The following is a 22224-nucleotide window of genomic DNA, read 5'->3' as shown; positions in this document are numbered from 1 at the left end:
GTCTAGTATGTACTAGGTGGGAATTCCTATGATAATCAGGTGGGGCTAGAAAAACTGGTGGCAGTAGGAAGGCAATGTAACAGGTTCCCTCCCAATCGAGGGGCAGACGAACATATGCGGTCTGACCACAAACAAAATAAGAATGACGTGAAGCTTTAAAAATAGATTTCCTACTGTCACTATACTTGACAATAGTAGTACAATCACTATGTCCTACATGTACGGAACCATTCTTTCGGACACATCATTCGCCTTTAACTGGTAATACTGACATAGCAGGTAAGTCTGGAGTAGTATCAGACTGAACATTCAGGACCATGAAATTCGAAGAATAATTACCTAAATTATAAACTTCATTTTCTAGATCTAACCTTGTTCTGTGGGGAAGACCTTGCTTGTCTGGAAAACATGTACTGTTAAGAAAAGACATATCTGTTGAGGATGACGTTAACGTGGACCATGCTCCACATGAACCGTTATGTGAAAATGGATAAGGAAAGAGTGGCAGAACTCCCTTCGGTGTCTGGAAAGGGGGGAGTCGACCACACACCCAACAATTAGTGGCATTGCTGGTCTGGTGTGAATAATGTAACATGCGGATAAAGGAATTATTTCGCATAGCAAGATGATAAGATAGTTCATGAGGAGGCAGATCACTAAACGTGTGCTCTACTGTAGTATTAGAAGACTTATTTACATGAGAAATAGGAAAACATAAATAAAAAGCATAACTTGTGCAGGTAGTCATAAGGCTGAAAAACAATATGAAACTTAGAAAAACGATACATCGGATTGAGTTTTGACTAACTCTCTCACTATGGGGGTCTATTTTATACATGTCAGAAACCGGTCTAACCGTTTCACCTAGGGGAGGACTTAGACAATCAAACTGGCTGACTTATTTTACTAGACCTTAATTTCTTCTTATACTCCTGTTGCGGAGTTTTCTCTAACAGGGAGGGATTTGTATCATTGTCTTTTGCGGGACAGTCCTTGAGAATAGTACTTTGGCAGTCTTTAAAATCCTCGGAAATGTTCTTGGAAACAGTCTTTAGTCCATAAAATTTCTTTACATGCGACAGATGCACCCAGCCCTTCCTGCCTTCCAGCTTGACGGCAGTACGGGTGGCCAGGAGTACCTGCTTGGGCTCCTTCCAGCGGGGCTCCAGCGGACTTGAACGATCAAAGTTCCTTACAAGGACCAAACTTCCGGGAACGATGTCATGCGGTGCCACCTCGGTATTGTCTGGAAATGCGGCGGAAACCTGTGAACGACAAGAGTGTAGGGCAGACATCAAGGAAGCTAGGTAATCTGTCAGCATATTACTTGAAACATCTGTAATACTTCGGGGTCTAGGTGTACCCCACATATTAGGGGGGCGGCCAAAAACGACCTCGTACGGGGACAGACCTGATCTGGAATGTGCGACCATGCGCATATAAAACAGAGCGACTGGCAGAGCTACCAGCCAGTCTACACCTTTTTCTTGACAGACTTTGGCAATGCGGATTTTCAGGGTCTGATTATGTCTCTCTACGAGACCGGCTGCTTCAGGATGGCGTACACAATGGAACTTCCACTGGTACCCTAACAGAAGGGAAACGTGTTTCATCAATTCAGATGAAAATGGCTGGCCGTTATCAGAATATACGACCCTAGGGAGTCCATAACGGGGGAAGAATTCACGAACCAACTGCTTGGCAGTGGTCGTGGCTGTGTAATCTGGGACTGGATATGCCTCTGTCCACCTGGACAAAGCGCATACAACTACAAGGACATACTTGAAACCTCGACATCGCTCCATCTGAATATAATCCATCTGGAGGACTTCAAAAGGGTGGTCAGGGGGCTGGAATCCACCTTGTTCCACCGGGACACTTTTACCTGGATTAAACTGGCAACATATCATACAGGTACGGACTTTCTGCTTGGCTGCAGCTCGTAAATGCTTGTTAAACCAAATGTTCTGGATACTGTCTAACATAGCTTTTTCTCCTAAGTGTGCTGGACTATGTGCGGTATTGATAATGACTTGAACCATAGAGTCGGGGAGAAACCATGTGGCTCTACCCTTCGTTACCCATCCCTGATCTGTCTGGACCCCTCCTTGTTCGGACCATTTCTTGATTTCATCTGGAGTAGCATGTAACTGGATATCTATGACATCTTGAGTAGGGTCCTTAACTGTCATACAGGTAGTCGGATCTGGAGTATGTGTCTGTGTTGGATTAACTGACATGTCTGGAGTCTGTGCTGTAAGCTTGGCTGTGCGATCTGCTAGATCATTACCTTGGGAAATAATGTCAGTAACTTTCGTATGGGCTTTGCACTTCATGATAGCAATAGATGTCGGTAAATGTATGGCATCTAACAGAGCTTGAATAAGGAGACCATGCTGAATCTTGGTTCCATGAGAAGTCATGAAACCTCTCTCCTGCCAGAGCACTCCAAAGTCGTGTACAACTCCGAATGCGTAGCGTGAATCTGTGTAAACATTAACTTTCAGGTTCTTGGCGTGTATGCAGGCTTGTGTCAGAGCAACTAGCTCTGCTGCTTGAGCAGACAGGGTGTCAATACGGTGTGTTTCTATAACTTCAGTGTCAGTAGTCACTGCATACGCGGCTACTAGTTCTCCTGTACTTGTTCTCATACATGAACCATCCACATAAAGTGTCAGGTCGGGATCTAGTAATGGAATATCTGTCAGATCTTGTCTTGGCTTTGTCATAGTGTTAACTACTTCCACACAGTCGTGTGTGGCAGGATTTGAAGTAACTGACGGTAACAGTGTAGCAGGATTTAGAACGTTGCAGCGTCTGATTTCTATGTGTGGCTGGAACAGTGTCAGTTCATAACCTGTTAAACATGCAATTGTCAAGTGCTGAGTCTGTGTTCGGTTTAAAAGAACTTCCACGGAGTGTGGAACCTGTACTGTTAGAGAGTGTCCTAATACTATGGAATCACTTTGTCTGATAGCTAGTGCTGTGGCTGCAACTGACTTGAGGCACGCAGGCAGAGCCTGGGCTACAGGATCTAATGTGCTAGAGAAATAAGCACAGGGCTTGTATTGTCCTGCTTGATCTTGTGTGAGAACAGATAATGCTGTACCATCACGTTCTGTGACAAAAAGTGTAAAAGGCTTACTGTAGTTCGGTGTAGCTAGAACAGGAGCTTGGCATAAAGCTTTCTTTAACTCATTGAAACTAAGTGTATGTTCAGATGTCCAAGGGAGGACAGTCGATACGGCTGCCTCCTGTGTCGTTAACTGTATCAGTGGCTTAGCCAGAAATGCATACTGAGGAATCCATTGTCTGCAATAAGAAGTAAGGCCGATAAAAGCACGTACCTCCTTCTGTGTCTTGGGCTGAGGAAGACTCGCTATTAACTGGATACGGTCTGGTGTCAACTGCCTACCCCACTTGGACAGTAAGTGGCCTAAGTAGATCACTTGCTGGACACAGAATTGAAGCTTCGAAGGGGACACCTTGTGCCCCATCTCGGCAAGGAAATACAAGACTGTAAGTGATGCTCGCTCGCAAGCACGTTCAGAACGGGCTGTAATCAGTAGATCATCGACATACTGGAGCAGGGCAGTGTCTGTTGGCACGTGAATATTGTCTAGTTGTCTCTTAAGTGCTTGGCTGTAAATACTAGGACTTTCTGTGAAACCTTGAGGAGCTTGTGTGAATTTATAGCTCCTTCCATTTAAACAAAATCCGAAAAGAAACTGGCTGTCTGGATGAATGGGAACACTGAAAAATGCGTTCTTGAGGTCAATGACTGTGAAAAATATTGCCTCAGAATCAATGGCTGTCAATAGGGATGAAATATCTGGGACAACTGGGTACTGGGGAATAATACATTTATTGAGTTCTCGAAGGTCAATCACTAATCGATATACTGGAGGTGCATTTGGATCAGTACGTTTCATGACTGGAATGATCGGAGAATTACATACATTGGAGTCAGTCTCTACAACTACTCCTTGAGCAATGAGCTCGTCAATTATTTTGGATAAGGCTGCTACAGCCTCAGGTGGCAATCGGTACTGTCTGATTCGTGGTAACACCACACCTGGCTTGAGAGTCACACGATGGGGTGTGATTTGCATGAAGCCAACATCAGTTGGACCTTGCGCCCATAGATGCTGCGGAACATTTGACAATCTTGGATCAAAATCTCGTAATACATAGTGACCCTTGAAGTCACGTAAAAACAAGCGTATTCCCTCTGGGGAGCAGCAAATAACTGCACCTAATTCTTTCAGTGTCTTAATGCCTAACAGATTTTCTGGACATGACTTCGTAAGTAATAGATCAGTAGTACGGGACAATGGACCTACGTCTAGAGTAACTGGCTTAGATATCTCGTTTACAATAGGCTTTCCTGAAAATCCAAGGGAAACATTTCTAGAGCCTGAGAGCGGAGCCCCTGGAACTTCGGCGTGACTGATGGTAGTCCTACTTGCCCCTGTATCAATCAGAAACTTTCTGTCTTTCCCTAATACTTGACTATGAATATAGGGACCTTCTTGATCTACAGGAATCTCGATGAGAGGCAAGCCTACCTCCCTCTCTAGGCTGTTTCATGAGTACTGTTGATACTCTGGATACTCTGTCTGAGCATACTGATACATCTGCTGTGTAACATGCTGTGTTGCAGCAATAGGCTGCGGTGCTGGAACTGTCTGTTGTGCATTCTGTGGCTGAGAAGTCTGTGAAACTTGTTCTTGTCTAGGCGGACGTGGTCTTTCTTTAGTCTTACCAGTGGCTATATTGTGTTTCAGAACTGCACACTCGTTTATGAAATGACCTGGCTGTTTACAATAATTGCATGTCCCTTTAACGGGAGCTGCAGGATGACTGGCTTGATTTGGACCCCTCTTCTGACTGTCTTGAGGAACAGATTGTGCAACTAGTACTTTCATTTTGTGTCTTTCATACGTTTTCTCTCGTGTTCTTGCTCTTCTCTGATTCTATTCTGGTGATACTGGAGCATCTGTAACATCTGGGACGGGGTACTAGCTTGCCATGTACTTTCGACCTTTAAAACTCGATTCTTAACTTGTGGACTTGAATTCTCGACTAATTTAGTAACAAAAAGATGAGGGTATGACTCGCTACTCGTCTTCAAACCACTGTTTATAATGAAACATTTCTCAAACCTAGAATAAAAATCACTAGTGTCTTCGTCTTGTTTCTGTTTACAGGCTGAGATTGCATCCCAGTCTTCCTTTTTAGTGGCTAACAATCTGGGCAAAACTTGTATTAACAGTTCTGGTAATTCTTTACATTTTTCTCCAAGACCGGTACCTGGTACTCGTATCTTATCTTCGGCTTCTAGAACTGCCCAATCGATCTTTTTCTCTCCCACCTCCCATTCTTTTTCCTTGAGTTTTTCATATATGCCCGCAGGCAACAGGACTTTTAACATTTTAATAATATCTGGATACGTGTATTCTCCCATACGGAGCATGTCCTTTAACTCTCGGTGGAACCCTGCTGGATCTTTGTCGTGACAGGGAATTAATTTCTTCATCTCTAAGAGTTCCATCTTTGTAATCGGGGTGTAAACAAATACTCTTTGCATTTCACCATCTGCTGTCCTGACTGGGTGTACTTCTCGTAACGGATTCTGTCTATCTATGTAAAACGGTTTACTTTCTGGAGGTGAGACATGAACAAAATGCGGGTTCAAAAACATACTATATTTATGGCGCTGTTCTAGAATGACACTAATTAAATCGGTACCTAAACCTTTCCATCTATACTGGAGTAACTCGTTCAGGACATCATGTAACGGACCTGGATCGGAATGTTGACCCTCATACAATGTGATGAGGTGCTGAATCATATACATACCCACCAGTCGCTGCTCGGCTGGGGGCAATTTCAGAAACATTTGTGCCACTATTTCGTCTGGAAAAGTGGTAGAATCAGTAGTCCATCGGACTGCTGATCGGGCTAGTTCTTGTTCATGCATAGTACTTAACTCACTATAACCAATTCGTGATTTCAAAATGTGATCGGTAGCTTGAAATACTTGTTCTAGAGAACCTTGTTCTGGTGCTGGATGATGAAAGATTTTCTTGTGTTCTAGGCGTAAATGGCGGTCTGGAAATCTAGATTTTCCTACATACGCTATTCTGGCGGGATTCTCGTCCTCTACCTCTTCTGTAGGAGAGTCATTCTCTTTCTCGCTTACTTGTGCTGTTTTACGTTGTTCGTGTAACCTTATTATTTCCTTACGAATTTTCTTGTACATACTCTCTATACTACTGATAGTTCTGTGTTTACCCTCGGCTATATTATCACTCCACCTTGTCAGGGTTCTCATTTCGGCCGGATCTTTGGTCGGATAATCTTGTTCCCTTATTAAACAATTAATCAGAAACTTTAATATCATGAGCTGGATCTCAGCTTTCCTTTGAGACATGGCTTCGTCAATACTTTCTGGATCATCCCCTGTACGGATGAAACGATATATTCTGTCTAGATCTTCTTTCATATCCGGTAGGGTGTCCAAATACCCGGTCACCCGTCTTACACGTATGGAGTATATAACTGTACTATCATCGCCTGTGACTGGATCATAGCGGCATTCAGTAAGAGCTCGTCGGATTTCTGCAACGGACTTATATTTGGGCGTACGCTGTAACGCACGTTCATGTAACTCGACTAACGTTACACGTTGGTGTGGTGGCGGGGTACCAGGAGGACCTCCTCCTGCGGCCCCTGAACTAGAATCGTCGACTGATATTCTTCGTGCTGGCAGAGTGGCTGATGTGGCGGGAAGTTGTACTATGGACTGGACCGGGGGTACCGTAGCAGGTACTGCAAAAGGTGCCCCGGTGTCTGGAGGAGCAGGAATTGCATGATTTACAGGGACTGGCGGAACAGGATTTGCATATTCCGGGACTGTGTCGTCCAAGTAGGACGAGATGAAAATATCAGCTGCGGTCGGTTTGTGACGTAGCTTGGTCGGAACTAATGGTGGCGGAAAATTACTGGATGCCTCCGGGGTTGCTTTTGGCAAGCCCTCGGCAAGAAGAGGATACATACCCTTAATGAGGGCATTCCTCTGTCTGTCTGACTGTTCGGTTTTAACTCGTTCACCTATCTCAATTAGTTCCCTTTCTTGGGCTCGTTCTAAAGATTCTCTACTTAATTCTGACTTTCTGATTTCTTTTTCGGTTCTTTTATGAGATTCTTTGCGCCATAACTCGATGGCATCTTTCTGTGACTGTGTCGTGTATTTCTATAGGTTCTGAATCGATCCCCCTATTCCTGACCATATTCTGGTTAACCTACCTAGCTAGTTAACTAACAGTCAGCCCATGAGGCAAGAAATCCCCCATGATGCAGATACCGTTATCTGACGCAGTCACACTACGGCACAGGAACGTGTTATCTGATTAGGTCATAACGCTTGAGATCTAATTAGACAAGCGACATTCCTCCAGCCCCTGATAAGGCATACGACGTTCTCATAACAAATCAAACCTATGACAACCTGGATAATCCGTGCGGCCATTGTTTTGATTTCACAGAGAACTTTAGTAAAGAATGTGCTAACGAGCAAGTCGTATGACATCTTTATTGACGTACCTATGTCCATCCTTACGTCAATCCCGGCACCTTTAAGGTATAAATATTGCCGACCTTGCCCTATGCAAACACACGCGTGGTGACAAGACGGAGCAGCCATACTTGCCGAAGCCGAGAGCAGAAGCAGACCCCGCAGGCAACAGCCCCGCCTTCCTGACGCGCTGAGAGACGCGCTGCTATCTCAAGCCGAGAGACCCAGCACCGGCGCTTCTGGGCAGCCCTCGCAGGCAGCCTGGAATATCGAGAGCAGAGAAAGAGATACCATTCCTCATTCATCCTAAATTCCAGGTACAGAACTGAATAACCCCTCCTAGAGAATTCTTTAGTTATTCACTTGGCAAAAACAAACTTAACTTAAACTGTAACTTTCTATTCCCGCCCACGCATTAGACTTAGGTCAGGTACACGGGGTAGGCGTATTTAGAAACACCAGTTGAGTACGTTTAGTCAAATGTATATGTGTATGTAAATATATTTTAATCATTTTAAACATCATATGGCTCAGAAACCATATCAATGTTTTTACAGTATTATTTTATACTATTGCTTCTAATGTATGCACTTTACTTAACTATAAGTATTGCAATAATATCGATCCATTTCTCTTGTACGAGAAAAGAGACTGATCAATAAATAACATCTTTTATTGAACACGCCCGTCTCTTCCTTTTCTCTACATTCTGATGAGACTAAGAATGCACGTACTGACTGAGTAAAATAATTGCCTTGTGCTCACACGACTCTTGAGATTGACTCTTGATTAGGGGAGAGCAAAGTTGTCATGTTCTATGGTTGTCAGAAACTAAATCCCTTCTTGTCTAATCAGGGGAGTTAATCCTTCCTTGAACATTCGAGAAAGTTTCTAGCGAACTCTGAGCTTAGCTGCCAAACACAAAAATTAAGTCTAGTATCGACAGTAGTAGACCTAGTTAACGTCTGGCCTAGGCCTTTACTGCTGTAGGTACTATTCCAATGCGCAGAGCCTATTGGGAAAATAGCAGCTACACTACATGGCGCCCAACGCGTTTGGAAAGGGCGATAAAACTAACGTAAGACATTTAGAGTAACTCAGTCGTGCTTTCTCACTCAGACCCCTTTTTCCAAATACTCCAAAGACGTCTGGAGTGGGTGAAAGGTTATAATATCCTCCAAAACCTCGCAGGAGGGAACTCCTATGTATGGTTCTTGGTCTAAGTCAACGTTGAAGGATAAACAGTGTTCCAAAATATTGTGCATCTAATCTCTGTTTCCATAAAGAAACCTGATCTGCAAATAAACATAATACCATCCTGTCAGCAAAATGGACAGTGATGAAGAACGAGAGGTTACTAGATTAGCTACTGAAATAGCAGATGCTGATGCTACCATGCAAGCAGCAGACGCAGATATAATACTCATTCCGGTCGCCAAAAGGAGATCTATAACCTTAAAACTTATAGAAAATGGACTGACACCTAGAGGTGGCACAGTCATATTCGTAATCGAGGCACACGAATATCGGCAGACAGAGGTATACTATACATGGATACATTTTCCAGCAGCTAATACTATAACAAAGTACTTCCACTATTACAAAGTAGAGGAACCTCCTAATGAGTACACTCCTTTCGAGGAGGTGGAAGTACCACTCAAATTCCAAGAGCATTTGCTCTTATTTGATGGCGCCCTAAAACATAATAATCACATTACAAGGCTCGGTCCTTTAGGAAGACCAGGAGCAACGTGGCCGGTCTTAGCCGGATACACACCATATCCAGACATCGAAAGAATGCCTGCAGCAGAGCTGTTAATACAGCTAAAACAACTACTAAAAATTCACAGACAATTAGTTCAGTATGTAATGCGGACTTCAACAATTCAGCCAGCGATTAAACTTCCACAGCTGACCCCTCACCAGGGGAACACAAATAAAATTACACCACAGAACATCCAATCCTGCCTAGGTAAAGTTCCAGCTAAACGGGAACAAAAACCATTCTGGTTGGCACAGAAAATTACCCAAATAGAGGCGGTGTTTCCTGACACCACCCCATTAGAAAAACACAGGATTCTGACTATATGTCTCCCAATGGGAATCGCACCACACATTGAGGACTGTGACACTTGGGGTACAGGCTTTGCTTCCATCTACACAAAAACGCACGGTGTTCCATCCATTTCGGTAATACCAGATGTGCTAAAACAAATTCAAGATGAATACGGTCCAGAACCTGCTTTAACTCTTGGTATGAAATTACTAAAAGACTTCAAGCAGGTCTCGGCTATATTACTAGCCAACATAAAGGGTGAAGCAGCAAACGTGGCGATCCGCCAGAGGTTAAAAGAGACAGATATAGCAGACCAACCAGCTGAAATTGCCAGAATCATAGAAAAATCCTATGAAGAACTAGGCAGAGATAGTCTAGGTGGAATACCAGTAAAACCGCAACTGACTACAAGTCCAGAAAAAATGTTTTTTAATAATAATAATAATTCACCAAAAAAGAACTGGGATGGGAACAAACAATCCAATCCAAAAGAAAAGAAATTCCAGTCCAGAGGAAGGTCTCCTAGGCGAAGAGAGAAATCTCCAAACCCGAGACAAAGGTCACCTCAGAGTGAACCCTCTGGGAATAGATATAACCTTAGAAATAGGGATAATATTAAAAAACCTGATAGATATCAAGACATTGATACACGTCCCTCTCAATCTTTTCAGAATTCCTCGCAGAAATCGGAAAGAAGAGGACGATCAGAAGAGCACGCCAAGTCCAAAGACAAGGAACCTGCTCAACTGAAAAAGAAATCACAATTTCCAAAAAAGAAGGTAGCCAGTATCAAGGTAGTTAACAATGCCGAGAATACTGAGGACACAACTGAAAAACGGAGAGTGGGCTCAGACAATGCTAGACAGCGCAGCAGAGGTGAGCATAGCTCGCAAAGTCCTTATGGATCATCTGGAGACAGTGGACACGAATGAATACCTTCAAGTGGAAACTGCAGATACCAGAGTTAGCAAGCCCCACAAAATATACGAGATAACATTACGTATAGAGGGAGATAAGACTAGGAAAATAAGGGGACTATTTTGGGATAACCTCTCAAAGGGTTATGACATACTTCTAGCTGAAAAAGACTGGCCACCAGAGTTTGTCAGGGAGTGCCCTCATGGCGAAGAAGTAATTATGCCTGCCTTCTCGAATCAAATCCCGATTCATAAAAAATACACACTTGCTAGAAAGTGGGCAGTGGCCTTAGCACCTGCTTTATATAAAAATCATGTAGGATGGGATGAGGATTCTCCTCCTCACAAAATCCAGTTAAAATCACAACCAACTGCACAAAGGCAGTACCCAATTAAGCAAGAAGCTAAAAAACAAGTAAATGAAATACTAGATCAGCTAGAATACCAGGGGGTGATTGAAACTTGCACCTCACAAATGAACAATCCTTTGTTTCCGGTCTCCAAACCAGACAATTCATACCGTCTAGTTTTGGATTACCGACACCTTAACACATGTTGCAAAACTTTTGCAGTGCAAAACTCACACAGTGCTGCACTAATGAATAACATAGTGCGCAAAAAATACAAAACTACCTTGGACATCTCCAACGGATTCTTTTGTCAAAACATAGCACCAGAGAGCAGATATTTAACAGCTTTCTCAGTAAATGGCACTCAAAAACAATTCTGTCGGTTAGCCCAGGGGTACAAGAATAGCCCGGGGGTATTCTCAGCGAGAGTAACAGAATTACTACAACAATATGATGATGAAGCATTATCTTATGTGGATGACATTTACTTAACAGATGATGACTTGGAAACTCACTTGAAAAGAGTGAACACCATAATACTTGGTTTCGCTGCAGAGGGTTACAAATTCAACTTCAAAAAATCCAGAATTGCCCATCTGACAGTCCTATTCTTAGGATATGAGTTATCAAGTGAAGGCAAAAGCCTGGCAGACAATTTCCTAGAGAAATGTGCCGTAATCCAAGCTCCTAAAACACTAAAAAACCTACAGTCAATTCTAGGCTTCCTAAATTTCGGAAGAACTTACATTGCAAATTACGCAGAAAGGGTCAAACCCCTTTACGATCTAATTAAATCAGACTTTAAAAGATCCAGTTGGACTCAAACACACACAGAAATTTTGAGATCCTTACAAACAGACATGCTAATTAAAACAAAATTAGAAACCCGTGATAATACACGCAACCTTGTGATCCGAGTCATCCCAGGGAGATGCGGATTCACATACCTGACCTCTAATGAGGGAGAAAAGGTACCAATTGCATTCAGATCACACTTGTACACAAAAGCTGAACAGAGATTCAGCAACAAAGGAAAAATTGTTCAAGCAGTTCAAACCGCAATAGCTAGAGAAAAAGACATAGCTGACGGTAGACATATCACAGTCAGAACAGCTGAATCAGCCTTTGAAGCATTAACAACACCGTGTAATTTACCAACAACAACATTGGATCCAGAATGGTTACAATGGGTAAATTCAATCACAACGGACAAAGTATACTACTTCTTTGATCCAGAACTAGAAGAATTAAAAAATCTAAAATATGAAAAGACGTATCCTCTGCCAATCGACATTCTGCCTCTACGACATTACGCCTGTGTAATCTATACAGACGGACATGCTCAACCCTCCGTTTGGGGAGAACATGCATACAATCCCACATGTGAGATCACAAAAGAAGTGTGGCGCGGAGGTAAACTAAGACCTCTATTAACAAAATCACACTCAGTAGAAACAAATTCAGAAATGCAAACTGAAATAATAGCTTTGAAAATGGCGCTAGATAATGCGGATCGCGAATTCCCGACACTTATAGTGTCAGATTCATATTTCTGCGTCAAAGCATATAACAAGGATTTGCAGACATGGATTCAGAACGGTTACAAAGATGACACAGATGCACCAATAAAGCAGAGATTTCTCTGGGAACAAGTAGCTCTTTTGAAAAAAGAACTACCAAAGACTCACGTGACTCACTCACTGAGTCATCAGCGTGATGGCGTTCACGTTGTGGGGAATTCATTGGCTGAAACAGCCGCAGCGGCAGCCAGTAAACCGGCTCCCGTAGATCGAAAAAAGCGTACATTAAAATACATTGACGGTGAAACATTGCTGGCGGTGAAAACGTCATCAAAAGGCGACTGCTCAGCGTTACCGATCAACTATCCACTCAATTATACATACATAATCGATGCAAACTCCGTCCCTTTTGCTCGAATCCCTGGAGTGGGGGATAGAGTGATTCCAAACATGGACAGGAGACACTTGTTAATCGCAGACGCACACATGGGCGAGGGTCTCAGACACCTTAAATTAAAAGATTCTCTGGAAGAATTACAATCACGGTACTGGTGGCCAGGCATGAGCCTGCACTACACCTTGTTTGTAAAAAACTGCCCAAACTGCAACAGAGATCGCAGTGGGGAGAGGAGCAGTTTAATACCTCGTCGTATCAAGGCAGATAATATTACCAACAAAAAGAATGGCTTGCGATTAACATACACAGGCTAGTTCCACTTATAATGTAGATCCACAGCACTCGGCTGACGTCCGGACTGTTATACAAGATTTGCGAGTCTAAATGGCATATACGCTAAGAGCATGCTACGTTCGACCATTTTTTTTTTTTTTTTCACTCAGGCAATCCAGCCTGGGGGGGGAAAGAATGGCCAAATGAGCACAGCCCAGCGGGAATCTTCTCACTTCCTTCCTGAGGGTATGGGATGGTGTAAAGAAAAAACCAAGGCAGAAAGCAATCTATAATGGAAAGGACATTAGGTTCGGGAGCTGGGTGGGTCAAACATCTAATAAGTGTCCAACGTAGTCTAAATAACTTGCCAAGAAATTCTCTGAAGGGATTCAGTCCGTACGAATTATTATTCGGAACTAGGATGTTGATCTCTGACCTTGATAGTCAGACTTCAGTGGTAATAGAAAAAAGCTTTGATGTCAAAGACCGTTTGGCTATTTTGCAGGACTTAAACAAAACAAGAAAAGACCTGAGCAACATACAGTTGAAACAACAGCCAACAACCACTGAAGAATCACCACCTGTCCCAGCAAGACCTGTCTGGATTCCAAAAGTCGGGGATCTAGTCAGGGAGAAGATCGCGGTAAAGAAGGAATTTGGGCCTTCTTACAGAAAAGCAGTTCCTGTCTTGTCTGTCAACGGGACAAGATCAGTTGTACTACCGCCACTTGCTGGAAAAAAGGAGAACCGAGTTGTATCCATCGACCTGGTAAAACCACAACATGTGGCCAATAACAAACAGTAGGCCAAGTGGACTCCCAATAAGTAGCAGAACACCAAGGTTTGCTACCAGTACAGAGGTCCTAACAAAGAGGCTCATCACTTTCGAAACGCCTACAGAAGAACAACAAGGACTATGCAACAATGCAATAGAACTTAGACCTCTGAAAACCCAAATAAAGACATTTAGCAGAGACACACCAATCTATACTGAAGTACCAAGTGAAAATGCGAAAAACAAAAATCCTGAACCAATTGGAACAATTGACAGAACTGCATCCGGTTACTTCATCAACTTCGATGATTCCTCTGAAGGCTTCAGCGAACAAAAGACACAGCCATCATCAAAATCCTTTAAAGACAAAGCGAAGGAACTTTTGAAACAACTAAAAGAAACATATCTGATTTCTCCATGGATTGAATTTTGGGTGGGTTTTGGTGCATTTATCCTCATACTTTGGCTCATCATGGTATTTACTTTGGGACGCTTCATTGAGGGAAAATATGCTAAAATGGACACAGCAAGTCAGAACATCAACTTGGTCCTCAAACCACACACATCTTCACACGTCGAGAAACGAGAACTTTCTTCAGAACTTTCTTCAGCCAACTTCACAGCAATTCCAATACCTGGTGGGGTAGCCTGGGACAACACTGACTATGAAATTTATGGTCCGGTCGAGATCCTGAAATATCCACACCAAATTAAGATCTCTTTGAGTGACTTTGCAAAACCAAACTCATTTGCTGATGATTGGGACTTTGAAAGTATAAACAATATGATGTCTGACTTAGTAATGTCTGCTAAATTTACAAAACATGATTATTTGCAAGGTTCTACAAATTATGATAGTATGTATTGCTATAACCACTATGGTAACCATTTCTTGCATAAATCTGCACAACCTAGAAATGTTTTAAATTTTAATCAATGGGAACATTGTGCTACACCTCCAAAAGGGAGCTCTAGAACCGTTTATGACAAATATTCATACTTTCAAGGTTTTAACACTAGTAATGCTGAAACATTTTATTATAAATTGTCAAACAAGACAGGGACCAAAACCATGATAACCAACACAAAATTGATTTATTCTGATTCATTCTTTGAAAAAATGAATACTTTTGGATTCGATTATTGGGACAAAAATGTTGATTTGAAAAGTGTTTGGGGCACAAAAGAATGGCAAGTACAGGGTTTAGAAGCTTTGTTTAGAGCCTGCATGATCCCAGAACAAATGATATTTTTAAATGACACTGTTCAACAAACCACCTGTCTTGGCTTAGCCAAAATCAAAGATTTAAATAACCCGTCTATTCCAAAGCCAACAATGTTTAGCAATAACTCTGATACAGATGAAGGAATAGACATAAACCATATACTTAACCAAAACAGAACACATCCTGATTGGAAACAATGGTTGATCTGGCCCACAGATACAAATAACTGTCAAGATAGATTCCTGAATAAAACACAGGGTTTCAAAATGACCAGGCCAGACCCTAGATATCCCCAAAGACATCACCCTGGGATAATAACAACCTACAGTGTGGGCAAATTATGCCTTCAATGGCTACAAACTTCCACACTGCCTGAAATTAAGCAACACCTAACTTTACTTACTGATGGTGCTGACTTGCGTGATTTCATAATGGGACCACGCAAACAGCGTCAAAAGCGTTTCATAGCAGCCTCTGTATATGCAGCATACAATGAGGCCTGGAAGGTTACTCAAATTGAGACAGCAGAAAGAATACGGGAAATTGACCGTATTAATTTGGAAAAATCACTTTCTGTAGTGGACAATGGGTTAATGACTCTGTCCTCCAGAATTTTTTCATTGGACAGCATTGTGTCTTCAGCAATCGATATATTATCGCAAGACTTACTGTTATTACAACATGGTCAGTCACAATTGCGTTCTATCGTACAGCTTGGCTGGACGTTACAAAATCTGCGTTCAGGCTATGTGCCTTGGCGTTTAATCAACACTACGTCACTATTCCAAATCTTTAACCTTACTGATAGACAAATCGGTATGGCGCAGAAGGGTGCTGATTATACAATCTTGAGCATTGAAAAACTAGAAAGATTACCGTTGACAATGTCAGAACGACCTGTCAGTGAATGGATAATCCACGGAATCATAAATATTCCAATCTCAACCTTCAGGTTTCAATACTGCCAAAAATATATACAGGCTGGCATGTACGAGAAATTGGGAAAGGGGTACCTTAAAACAACTTGGAACCTGCCCTATTCACATGCATGTGTCAGTAACAAAGGACAGAAAGTGTTTCTTAGTGGCAACAATTGTGCTATGTCACTAAGCGGCACGCTTCTGTGTAACGGTATTAGTTTGCACGGAGCCTGTGAAGGGAATTCATACAACCTTTCATGTCACCAGCAAGGCGCACCTGCAACTGAAATAGAACCATTCTTTCAAAGACTCTATAATGGGAGTTACATTCTTATTGTAGACCGCAGATGTTGTAGTCTTATGCCCGGGACTCCTTATCTCGTCACTACGACGGCGAAGGTCAAGTGCTGTGGACGATCTTTGTTCCCCAGCTCCTTTCCAAACAGGGAGGCGAGGGCATGGCCCAGTTTGAAAATTACTTCTATTCGAATAGACACTTTAAGCAGAATGAAAACAGTGCTTCCTCAGACGCCTACAAGGCTCACGTCATCAAAAGAAACGTATGATCTACAAGTCGCAAGGACGACTGCAGAGATACATACATTATTATCAACCAATTCCCCCGTACATTTCGCGGAAATCCTGAGCGAAATCTTAAATATTTCTGATACCACAGGGGTCTCAAAGGTATTTAAGACAGTATTTTCGATGGCATTAACACCATTCAAAGCCATACTGGGTATTTTTCCAGATTTCGTCCATTCGATTTTTGGCGGACTTCCCCTGATCCTGGGACTAATTGCAGGAATCCTATTCCTAGTCCTTATTTTTCGTTATGGCAACCCATGTCACAGATCAAACTCTCGCGACAATGGAAGATACGATCCTAGCCATTGGATACCGGGACCGGATATCAAAAATCCTGGGACTTTCCCGGCTTAGAGACCTAAACATGACTTGGTTTCTATCATTTCGACCAATGTGGCAAAGGTGTGTTTTACCTGTACTAAGGTGTCTGCTATGCGGAGAAGAATGCGTGTTAGACACCTGTCTGACGCTACAATCGGATGCGCCGGTGGATGCAGATACACTGTTGGTTCCTACCAAGGTTCACGCACTGTGCTGCCCTCAAAGGCTGCCAATTCTGATGACGGCATTCCTGGAATCTTCACCACTGCGATTGAAGAGTAGTGAAGTTCAAGATGAAAGCATCATCGAACAGGTACGACCTTCTGTCAGCAATGCAAATCAGAATGTCAATGCAGACAATCATGCGCATGAATGCATGGTTACCCCTATTTCCGACTTAGTGGAACTTTCCCATGAAGCTGTTGACAGTTTTTTCGAAAGCCTGAATGATATGATGTTCTCTCCGGAACAGAAATAGAGACTTTTGAGTAAACTCGCACACGGCGTTCCCTGAATCCGGCCTTCAACTTAAAAAATAAAGTCACATGAACAATTACAATCCAGTTCACGGACAGCAACTTTTTTCAGCAAGCCCTTAAAATATTTTTCTATATATTTTTCCCCGGGACACTGACCTTCTGCTTAAAGTAAGAAACTATTCCTAGAGAACTAAGATTTCTATTTTTTTAGATACTTTATAGACTTTATATAGACTTTAGCTGCCCGCTGGTATGTTCACAATATATTTTATGTGATGAAATGGTTTCGACTTTTTTTCTGTATAGCCATATTAAGAGCCATTTCATGTGTATTTCTCATATACCAACAAGCAATAATGCATAACAATGCGTGTTTACTTTTGCATTTAATTCATAGCTTAAGTGCATACAATATATATGACTGCAATTTTTCAGTATATTTGAAAATTTCAAAATGCATTTATGTATTTTGGGGTGGTAAGGTATACACTATACTCTATAGTATGTTGTACTATGTTATACTATGCATAGATTAGTAGATATGACCATAGTTAGCGTGGAGTGGGTGTCGTGTATTTCTATAGGTTCTGAATCGATCCCCCTATTCCTGACCATATTCTGGTTAACCTACCTAGCTAGTTAACTAACAGTCAGCCCATGAGGCAAGAAATCCCCCATGATGCAGATACCGTTATCTGACGCAGTCACACTACGGCACAGGAACGTGTTATCTGATTAGGTCATAACGCTTGAGATCTAATTAGACAAGCGACATTCCTCCAGCCCCTGATAAGGCATACGACGTTCTCATAACAAATCAAACCTATGACAACCTGGATAATCCGTGCGGCCATTGTTTTGATTTCACAGAGAACTTTAGTAAAGAATGTGCTAACGAGCAAGTCGTATGACATCTTTATTGACGTACCTATGTCCATCCTTACGTCAATCCCGGCACCTTTAAGGTATAAATATTGCCGACCTTGCCCTATGCAAACACACGCGTGGTGACAAGACGGAGCAGCCATACTTGCCGAAGCCGAGAGCAGAAGCAGACCCCGCAGGCAACAGCCCCGCCTTCCTGACGCGCTGAGAGACGCGCTGCTATCTCAAGCCGAGAGACCCAGCACCGGCGCTTCTGGGCAGCCCTCGCAGGCAGCCTGGAATATCGAGAGCAGAGAAAGAGATACCATTCCTCATTCATCCTAAATTCCAGGTACAGAACTGAATAACCCCTCCTAGAGAATTCTTTAGTTATTCACTTGGCAAAAACAAACTTAACTTAAACTGTAACTTTCTATTCCCGCCCACGCATTAGACTTAGGTCAGGTACACGGGGTAGGCGTATTTAGAAACACCAGTTGAGTACGTTTAGTCAAATGTATATGTGTATGTAAATATATTTTAATCATTTTAAACATCATATGGCTCAGAAACCATATCAATGTTTTTACAGTATTATTTTATACTATTGCTTCTAATGTATGCACTTTACTTAACTATAAGTATTGCAATAATATCGATCCATTTCTCTTGTACGAGAAAAGAGACTGATCAATAAATAACATCTTTTATTGAACACGCCCGTCTCTTCCTTTTCTCTACATTCTGATGAGACTAAGAATGCACGTACTGACTGAGTAAAATAATTGCCTTGTGCTCACACGACTCTTGAGATTGACTCTTGATTAGGGGAGAGCAAAGTTGTCATGTTCTATGGTTGTCAGAAACTAAATCCCTTCTTGTCTAATCAGGGGAGTTAATCCTTCCTTGAACATTCGAGAAAGTTTCTAGCGAACTCTGAGCTTAGCTGCCAAACACAAAAATTAAGTCTAGTATCGACAGTAGTAGACCTAGTTAACGTCTGGCCTAGGCCTTTACTGCTGTAGGTACTATTCCAATGCGCAGAGCCTATTGGGAAAATAGGAGCTACACTACAACTGTCTGGCTTTCTTTTTCCATAATGCTTCTTCTACTCGCATGATGCACTCGGCATCCCACGTACCTGATACAGGCCATCTATACTTTTCTTCTAACTGTTTGGTATACTCTACCCATAAATCTAGATATAATATGGCACTTATGCCATGCTTCTGATACATAAAATGACCTGGACTGTCCCTAGGCGGGACAGGAACTGCTTCTTCTAACAGACCTTTTCTAGTTCTTAACTGACGTAGTTTGGAAAACAACGGCATGACTGGACTGTAATCTAGACACAATTACAATACACAATGAACACGATAATTACACCACTTTCATACCACGACATTAAAATACATGAATGACATTTAAAAATAACCGTCTGAACAGAATACTACCTGGAATACTGGAAACAGAATACATGAATTTTCTCGAGAACAGAACTGACTAGAACAGAAACTAGATGCACTGCTGAAACAGTACGAAACTTACCGGTCTCATAAAGAGACACGTCAGGACCCGCATCCACCGGAGTGGACACTTCGTTTTGGGTCTGTGTACCACCAAAACCCACGGACCAGAGTCAATTAGATTGACCCTGTCTAGATACTACCCCAGCAACGGTACTCACCGGGCAGCAAGAACGTAAGGCCTCGGACTGGACTGGACTGCTTCGACGCCGGACGGACGAACTTCGGACTTCTGTTACGGGTGGGCCTCCGGATACCTCGGACCTTGGACTCTCGGCTTGGGCTCTGGTCGGGACTCGCCGCGTTCCTCCACCGCCTCGTCTGGATGCTGGACCGCAACCTCCGTCTCCTCCGTGGGCCTGAGGGATACTTGAAGCAGAAATATCTGCCGGTGCGCAGAAGAGTTCCGTCACGGCTGCAGAGGGTCAGGGGGCATACGTGGCTTCACCGGCGCGTGGGGAAAGGGCAAGTCCCTGTTCGGGCGCCATTATGTGGTATATAAATAAATAATACCGGATCTATTTTTGACTGGATATAGTAATAACAGATAGCTCAATAAATAAGAGTCAAGATTCGAGGTAGTAGGAGTTTGCAGGTTTAATACAGCATAAGGACAGGAACAGGACAACCTGCACAGGACTGGGATGGCAGCGCTGCCTGGGACAGAATTGGACTGGCGTAAGGGATAACATTTAATAACAGTGCACAAGCATATATACTAAAACAATTGCATTACAATACATACGATAGGCGGAGCAGTGGGTGTGGTCAATAGCAGTCGCGAAAGATAAGGGTGAAAGTGGGTGTAACAGGAGGCGTGAACATAGACATGTGATGTAAACGTAACAGAATATGTCATAAATGGGGCGGAAACATGGAGGGGGCTACCTAAGGAGCCGGGACCTCTAACCTAATGGTGCGCGCAAACTGACAATGACGTGTTACTAGGAGAAGCTGGGGGCTATGACTTCTGTGCTAGGAGCAGAGACTGAAGTCTGGAGAGTCAGGGCGACATGTACCTAAACACTATCTAGTATCTGATGTTTAGAGAACATGTTGATAGAATCCAAAAGTTATCGGGGTAAAGGCTAACAGACTCTAAGACTGGTGCATGCATTATTCTACATGTAGTGCGTGATGAAGAATATTAAATGATCATTAATACAGTATTTCTCTTACATGGAGACGTAAAGACTAGACGATGACTGAAACTATTGATGTGATTCAGTAGCTTAGGAATGCAGAGAAGGAGGGCTGGACTGATAACTAGAATCATAACATACTTTTGGCAGACTAGCAGGCAGAGCCAGGCCGAGCCGGGCACTGTGAGGCAGGAAGTAAGTGAAGGGTCAGGAACACAGGTGGGGGCTGTATCGCTCCTCAGCGAGGGCTCAGGGGACAGGAGCTGAATCTGGTGTCCGGGCCCTTTTGAGGCCTAGAAACGGGGACTTTTCAATGGAATAACGTGCACACTGAGAAACGTGGCAACGTAGCTTTACATAGGCTCAATACTCGTAGCTTTCACGAGAACTGGAAACTGGCATACTAGAGATGGACACAACTGCAATTGCGTCTTTAATCGATCATGGGGAATACATATGCATATTAATCATGCACATACAACATAGGATGGGGAACACGTAGGGACACAGAACATGGCAAAATTTACTTTTCCACACCATCGTTCTGCTGCCTTGGAACTATTCGCACAACAGTTTGCTACTGATGACCCACCCCCCACGACGCCCCACGCCGGATTCCGAAATCAGTGAAATCTGGACGTTGTGCTGCGTTGGGACTATTCGCACAGCCGACCGCTACTTCGTTGTTTTTCCCTAAAAATGTTTATATGTTATTACTGTTTTTGTTTTCTTGTATATATTTATAAGTTATTAAAGTTTTATAATCTTACTACTTTGTTGGAGTGCTATATATTTTTAATGTGACACATAATTGTAAAAACTTTGATGTACAAAGAGTCATCCCTGGAATCTTCCGCTTCAGGCTCGGTCCCCTCCCCAATCACAATACAGGATGGTTTTCAGATAATAGGAACGCGTCTGCTGTGACGGATCTCATCGAGTGTGGGCCTTGATCTACTATAACTCCTTTGAAGAGGGGTGATTCTTTACAGCTGGGGCCATAAACTACATCTGCAGGGCTAGCTGATACCCTAGGACCGGCCTGGACAATCGGACACAGAGGAAAAGGAGTGTCAGAGGGTGCGGTAGTGAATAGGGCGAAAGGGAGGTGTCGGGCGGGCACAGGGTGTTATTCTCAGGGAAGAGCAGCGCAGATGGGGGGTGGTTTATTACCCATGCATAAGACAGAGAGCGGGGGTGACCACTGCCTGGGGAGATGCTTGCGAGGGTGGGGAGCCATGCTAAGGATCGACAGTGTGCAGAGAGTGGGTCTGGTCAAGGCATCTAA

Source organism: Lissotriton helveticus, chromosome 6 (genome assembly GCF_964261635.1).
Source record: "Lissotriton helveticus chromosome 6, aLisHel1.1, whole genome shotgun sequence".
Taxonomy (NCBI): domain Eukaryota; kingdom Metazoa; phylum Chordata; class Amphibia; order Caudata; family Salamandridae; genus Lissotriton; species Lissotriton helveticus.
This window is presented reverse-complemented; position numbering follows the sequence as displayed.